This window comes from Triticum dicoccoides, chromosome 7A (assembly GCF_002162155.2).
Source record: "Triticum dicoccoides isolate Atlit2015 ecotype Zavitan chromosome 7A, WEW_v2.0, whole genome shotgun sequence".
Classification (NCBI taxonomy): domain Eukaryota; kingdom Viridiplantae; phylum Streptophyta; class Magnoliopsida; order Poales; family Poaceae; genus Triticum; species Triticum dicoccoides.
The window spans coordinates 503,488,231-503,495,877 of NC_041392.1; positions in this window are offsets into that span (position 1 = coordinate 503,488,231).

The window sequence follows — 7,647 nt, forward strand, 5'->3', positions numbered from 1 at the left end:
TTTTAGACGTAAATAATTGTTAATTGGTGCCAGCGTTGAGCATGAACATTATATCTGGATCTTGTTTGACGCGAGACGGTTATTCATTTAAATCATAGAATAATGGTTGTTCTATTTATATGAGTAATATCTTTTATGGTCATGCACCCTTCATGAGTGGTCTATTTTTACTAAATCTTGATAGTAGTGATACACATGTTCATAGTATTGAAGCCAAAAGATGCAGAGTTGATAATGATAGTGCAACTTATTTGTGGCACTACCGTTTAGGTCATATTGGTGTAAAGTGCATGAAGAAACTCCATTCTGATGGACTTTTGGAATCACTTGATTATGAATCACTTGGTACTTGCGAACCATGCCTCATGGGCAAGATGACTAAAACTCCGTTCTCCGGAACAATGGAGCGAGCAACAGAGTTATTGGAAATCATACATACTGATGTATGTGGTCCAATGAACATTGAAGCTCACGGCAGATATCGTTATTTTCTCACCTTCACAGATAATTTGAGCAGATATGGGTATATCTACTTAATGAAACATAAGTCTGAAACATTTGAAAAGTTCAAAGAATTTCAGAGTGAAGTAGAAAATCATCATAACAAGAAAATCAAGTTTCTGCGATCTGATCGTGGAGGTGAATATTTGAGTTATGAGTTTGGACTTCATTTGAAACAATGCAGAATAGTTTCGCAACTCACGCCACCTGGAACACCACAACGTAATGGTGTGTCCGAACATCGTAACCGCACTTTATTAGATATGGTGCGATCTATGATGTCTCTCACTGATTTACCGCTATCGTTTTGGGGTTATGCTTTAGAGGCGGCTGCATTCACGTTAAATAGGGCACCATCTAAATCCGTTGAGACGACACCTTATGAACTGTGGTTTGGCAAGAAACCCAAGTTGTCATTTCTTAAAGATTGGGGCTGCGATGCTTATGTGAAGAAACTTCAACCTGATAAGCTCGAACCCAAATAGGAGAAATGTGTCTTCATAGGATACCCAAAGGAGACTGTTGGGTACATCTTCTATCACAAATCCGAAGGCAAGATATTCGTTGCTAAGAATGGATCCTTTCTAGAGAAGGAGTTTCTCTCAAAAGAAGTGAGTGGGAGAAAAGTAGAACTTGACGAGGTAATTGTACCTTCTCCCTTAATGGAAAGTAGTTCATCACTTAAAACAGTTCCAGTGATTCCTACACCAGTAAGTGAGGAAGCTAATGATGATGATCATGAAACTTCTGATCAAGTTACTACCAAACCTCATAGGTCAACCAGAGTAAGATCCTCACCAGAGTGGTACGGTAATCCTGTTTTGGAAGTCATGTTACTTGACCATGATAAACCTATGAATTATGAGGAAGCGATGATGAGCCCAGATTACGCAAAATGGCTTGAGGCCATGAAATCTGAGATGGGATCCATGTATGAGAACAAAGTGTGGACTTTGGTTGACTTGCATGATGATCGACAGGCCATAGAGAATAAATGGATCTTCAAGAAGAAGACTGACGATGATGGTAATATTACTGTCTACAAAGCTCGACTTGTTGCAAAAGGTTTTCGACAAGTTCAAGGAGTTGACTACGATGAGACCTTCTCACCCGTAGCGATGCTTAAGTCCGTCCGAATCATGTTAGCAATTGCCGCATTTTATGATTATGAAATTTGGCAAATGGATGTCAAAACTTCATTCCTTAATGGATATCTTAAAGAAGAGTTGTATATGATGCAACTAGAAGGTTTTGTCGATCCAAAAGGTGCTAACAAAGTGTGCAAGCTCCAGCGACCCATTTATGGACTGGTGCAAGCCTCTCGGAGTTGGAATATACGCTTTGATAGTGTGATCAAAGCATATGGTTTTATACAGACTTTGGAGAAGCCTGTATTTACAAGAAAGTGAGTGGGAGCTCTGTAGCATTTCTGATATTATATGTAGATGGCATATTGTTGATCGGAAATGATACTGAATTCCTGAATAGCATAAAAGGATACTTGAATAAGAATTTTTCAATGAAAGACCTCGGTGAAGTTGCTTATATTTTAGGCATCAAGATCTATAGAGATAGATCAAGATGCTTAATTGGACTTTCACAAATCACATACCTTGATAAAGTTTTGAAGAACTTCAAAATGGATCAAGCAAAGAAAGGGTTCTTGCCTGTGTTACAAGGTGTGAAGTTGAGTCAGACTCAATACCTGACCACTGCAGAAGATAGAGAGAAAATGAAAGGTGTTCACTATGCTTCAGCCATAGGCTCTATCATGTATGCAATGCTGTGTATCAGACCAGATGTGTGCCTTGCTATCAGTTTAGCAGGGAGGTACCAAAGTAATCCAGGAATGGATCACTGGATAGCAGTCAAGAACATCCTGAAATACCTGAAAAGGACTAAGGATATGTTTCTCATATATGGAGGTGACAAAGAGCTCGTCATAAACGATTACGTCGATGCAAGCTTTGACACTGATCCAGATGACTCTAAGTCAAAAACCAGATACGTGTTTTTATGAAATGGTGGAGCTGTCAGTTGGTGCAGTTCCAAGCAGAGCATTGTGGCGGGATCTACATGTGAAGCGGACTACATAGCTGCTTCGGAAGCAGCAAATGAAGGAGTCTGGATGAAGGAGTTCATATCCGATCTAGGTGTCATACCTAGTACATCGAGTCCAATGAAAATCTTTTGTGACAATACTGGTGCAATTGCCTTGGCAAAGGAATCCAGATTTCACAAGAGAACCAAGCACATCAAGAGACGCTTCAATTCCATCCACTATCAAGTCAAGACATAGAGATTTGCAAGATACATACGGATCTGAATGTTGCACACCCGTTGACTAAGCCTCTCTCACGAGCAAAACATGATCAGCACCAAGACTCCGTGGGTGTTAGAATCATTACAATGTAATCTAGATTATTGACTCTACTGCAAGTGGGAGACTAAAGGAAATATTCCCTAGATGCGATAATAAAGTTGTTATTTATATTTCCTTATATCATGATAAATGTTTATTATTCATGCTATAATTGTATTAACCGGAAACTTAGTACATGTGTGAATACATAGACAAACAGAGTGTCACTAGTATGCCTCTACTTGACTAGCTCGTTGAATCAATGATGGTTATGTTTCCTGACCATAGACATGAGTTGTCATTTGATTAACAGGATCACATCATTAAAGAATGATGTGATTGACTTGACCCATCCGTTAGCTTAGCACGATGATCGTTTAGTTTGTTGCTGTTGCTTTCTCCATAACTTATACATGTTCCTATGACTATGAGATCATGCAACTCCCGAATACTGGAGGAACACTTTGTGTGCTATCAAACATCACAACGTGAATGGGTGACTATAGAGATGCTCTACAGGTGTCTCTGATGGTGTTTGTTGAGTTGGCATAGATCGAGATTAGGATTTGTCACTCCGAATATCGGAGAGGTATCTCTGGGCCCTCTCGGTAATGCACATCACTATAAGCGTTGCAAGCAAAGTGACTAATGAGTTAGTTACGGGATGATGCATTGTGGAACGAGTAAAGAGACTTGCCGGTAATGAGATTGAACTAGGTATTGAGATACCGACGATCGAATCTCGGGCAAGTAACATACCGATGACAAAGGGAACAACGTATATCGTTATGCCGCTTGACCGATAAGGATCTTCGTAGAATATGTGGGAGCCAATATGAACATCCAGGTTCCGCTATTGGTTATTGACCAGAGACGTGTCTCGGTCATGTCTACATAGTTCTCGAACCCGTAGGGTCCGCACGCTTAACGTTCGGTGACGGTCGGTATTATGAGTTTATGTGTTTTGATGTACCGAAGGTAGTTCAGTGTCTCAGATGTGATCACGGACATGACGAGGAGTCTCGAAATGGTCGAGACATAAAGATTGATATATTGGATGACTATATTCGGACACGGATAATTGTCGGAGTGGCGAGGGGTTATCGGAACCCCCGGGGGAACTAATGGGCCAACATGGGCCTTGGGAGAGAGAGGAGGGGCCATAAGGCTGGCCACGCCCCCCTTGGGAGTCCGAATTGGACAAGGAGGGAGGTGCGGCGCCCCCTCTTTCCCTCCCTCTCTCCCTCTCTTTCCTCCCCCATCCTTCTGCCTAGTTGGACTACGAAAGGGGGAGTCCTACTCCTACTAGGAGGAGGACTCCTCCCTCTCCTTGGCGCGCCCAAGGCCGGCCGGCCTCCCCCTTGCTCCTTTATATACGGGGGCAGGGGGCACCCTAGAACACACAAGTTGATTGTTTCCAGCCATGTGCGATGCCCCCCTCCACCATAATCCACCTCGGTCATATCGTAGCGGTGCTTAGGCGAAGCCATGTTCCGGTAGCATCATCATCACCGTCATCATGCCGTCGTGCTGACGAAGCTCTCCCTCGACACTCTGCTGGATCATGAGTTCGTGGGATGTCACCGAGCCGAACATGTGCAGATCTCGAAGGTTTCATACTTTCGGTGCTAGGATCGGTTGATCGTGAAGATGTACGACTACATCAACCGCGTTGTCATACCGCTTCCGCTTACGGTCTACGAGGGTACGTGGACAACACTCTCCCCTCTCGTTACTATGAATCGCCATGATCTTGCGTGTGCATAGGATTTTTTTTGAAATTACTGCGTTTCCCAACAGTACTGATCAATGCCGAGGGCCTTCATGTCCTCATCTAGGGTCTCGTTGAACACTGCCGTCCCCTCCGTCTCGAGCACTTCCTGACGGGCCTTCTCCCTCCCTCGGGACGTCGCCTCCTTTCGCCGCCTTTCCAAAATCTCGTTGGCACGGGCGATCAGGTCGCGTGTTGGAGGCGTAGTGTTGGCGGCGCGCTCTGCCGGAGCTGGACTGTCGACGCTCTGGTGAGAAGAATCAGAAACCAAACTGCTACTGCCGCTGAGGGTTGCATCTTCATCCTCTTCGACGAGCTACACGGGTGTTGGCCTGACTGGCAAAGGGGAGACGCCGCCGAGAGTAAATTGCAGAAAACCACCACTTTGAGGGCTAGGTTTTCAGAAAACACTAGGTTATAGTTTCTTGACAAATTGCACCATCTCTTGTGTAATCTTTTTGCAAAACCACTAATCGGTGGATCTAGCTCGGTTAAGTGCGTTTATGACAGATGGGGCCCCTATTTCGCTGATGTGGCATACCGTTTTACCAAAGACAACATTAGATGGGTAAAAAGCAAAAACACCCCAACACTTTTGTCAAAAAGTGAAAACACCCTCCCCGATTCAGATCGGGGTCTGTCTCTCTCATACGTCTCCAACGTATCTATAATTTTTGATTTCTCCATGCTATATTATCTATTGTTTTGGACTATATCGGGCTTTATTTTCCACTTTTATATTATTTTTGGGATTGACCTATTAACCGGAGGCCCAGCCCAGAATTGCTGTTTTTTTTGCCTATTTCAGTGTTTTGAAGAAACGGAATATCATACGGAGTCCAAACGGAATGAAACCATCGGGAACATGATTTTCTCACCGAACGTGATCCAGGAGACTTGGACCCTACGCCAAGGCATCAGAGAGGCGGTCACGAGGGTGGGCCTCCCCTAGGGCACGCCCCCTGCCTCGTGGGCCCCTCGATGCTCCACCGACATACTTCTTCCTCCTATATATACATACGTACCCCCAAACGACCAGAGACGGAGCCAAAAACCTAATTCCACCGCCGCAACTTTTTGTATCCACGAGATCCCATCTTGGGGCCTGTTTCGGAGCTCCGCCGGAGAGCACCGTCATCACGGAGGGCTTCTACATCATCATAGCCTCTCTGATGAAGTGTGAGTAGTTTACCTCAGACCTCCGGGTCCATAGTTAGTAGCTAGATGGCTTCTTCTCTCTTTTTGGATATCAATACAAAGTTCTCTCCCTCTCTTGTGGAGATCTATTCGATGTAATCTTCTTTTTGCGGTGTGTTTGTTAAGACCGACAAATTATGGTTTATGATCAAGTCTATCTATGAATAATATTTGAATCTTCTCTGAATTCTTTTATGTATGATTGGTTATCTTTGCAAGTCTCTTCGAATTATCCGTTTGGTTTGGCCAACTAGATTGGTAGTTCTTGCCATGGGAGAAGTGCTTAGCTTTGAGTTCAATCTTGCGGTGTCCTTTCCCAGTGACAGAAGGGGCAGCAAGGCACGTATTGCATCGTTGCCATCGAGGATAACAAGATGGGGTTTATTTCATATTGCATGAATTTATCTCTCTACATCATGTCATCTTGCTTAAGGCGTTACTCTGTTTTTAACTTAATACTCTAGATGCATGCTGGATAGCGGTTGATGAGTGGAGTAATAGTAGTAGATGCAGAATCGTTTCGGTCTACTTGTCACGGACGTGATGCCTATATACATGACCATGCCTAGATATTCTCATAACTATGCTCAATTCTGTCAATTGCTCAACAGTAATTTGTTCACCCACTGTAGAATACTTATGCTCTTGAGAGAAGCCACTAGTGAAACATATGGCCCCCGGGTCTATTCTCATCATATCAATCTCCATCACTTTAATCTTGCTTTGCTTTTTTACCTTGCCTTTACTTTTTACTTTGCATCTTTATACCAAAAATACCAAAAATATTATATCTATCAGATCTCACTCTCGTAAGTGACCGTGAAGGGATTGACAACCCCTAATCACGTTGGTTGCGAGTAGCTATCGTTTTGTGCAGGTACGAGGGACTTGAGCGTGGCCTCCTACTGGATTGATACCTTGGTTCTCAAAAACTGAGGGAAATACTTACGCTACTTTGCTGCATCATCCCTTCCTCTTCGAGGAAAACCAACGCAAGCTCAAGAGGTAGCAAGAAGGATTTCTGGTGCCGTTGCCGGGGAGTCTACGCAAAAAGTCAACATACCAAGTACGCATCACAATCCCTATCTCTCGCATTACATTATTTGCCATTTGCCTCTCGTTTTCCTCTCCCCCACTTCACCCTTGCCATTTTATTCACCCTCTCTCTCTATCCTCCCTCTCTATTTGCCTCTTTTGCCTGCTTGCCTTTTTGTTTGCTCGTGTGTTAGATTGCTTGTTTGTCGCAATGGCTCAAGATAATATTAAATTGTGTGACTTCACCAATACCAACAACAATTTTATTAGCACTCCGATTGCTCCTCTTACCGATGCTGAATCTTGTGAAATTAATACTGCTTTGTTGAATCTTGTTATGAAAGATCAATTTTCCGGCCTTCCTAGTGAAGATGCCGCTACTCATCTGAATAGCTTTGTTGATTTATGTGATATGCAAAAGAAAAAATATGTCGATAATGATGTCGTTAAATTGAAGCTATTTCCTTTTTCGCTTAGAGATCGTGCTAAAGCTTGGTTTTCGTCTTTGCCTAAAAATAGTATTGATTCTTGGAACAAGTGCAAAGATGCTTTTATCTCTAAGTATTTCCCTCCCGCTAAGATCATCTCTCTTAGAAACGATATTATGAACTTTAAGAAAATTGATCATGAACATTTTGCACAAGCTTGGGAGAGAATGAAATTAATGATACGTAATTGCCCTACTCATGGTTTGAATTTGTGGATGATTATACAAAAATTTTATGCCGGATTGAATTTGGCTTCTAGAAATCTTTTAGATTCGGCCGTGGGAGGCACTTTT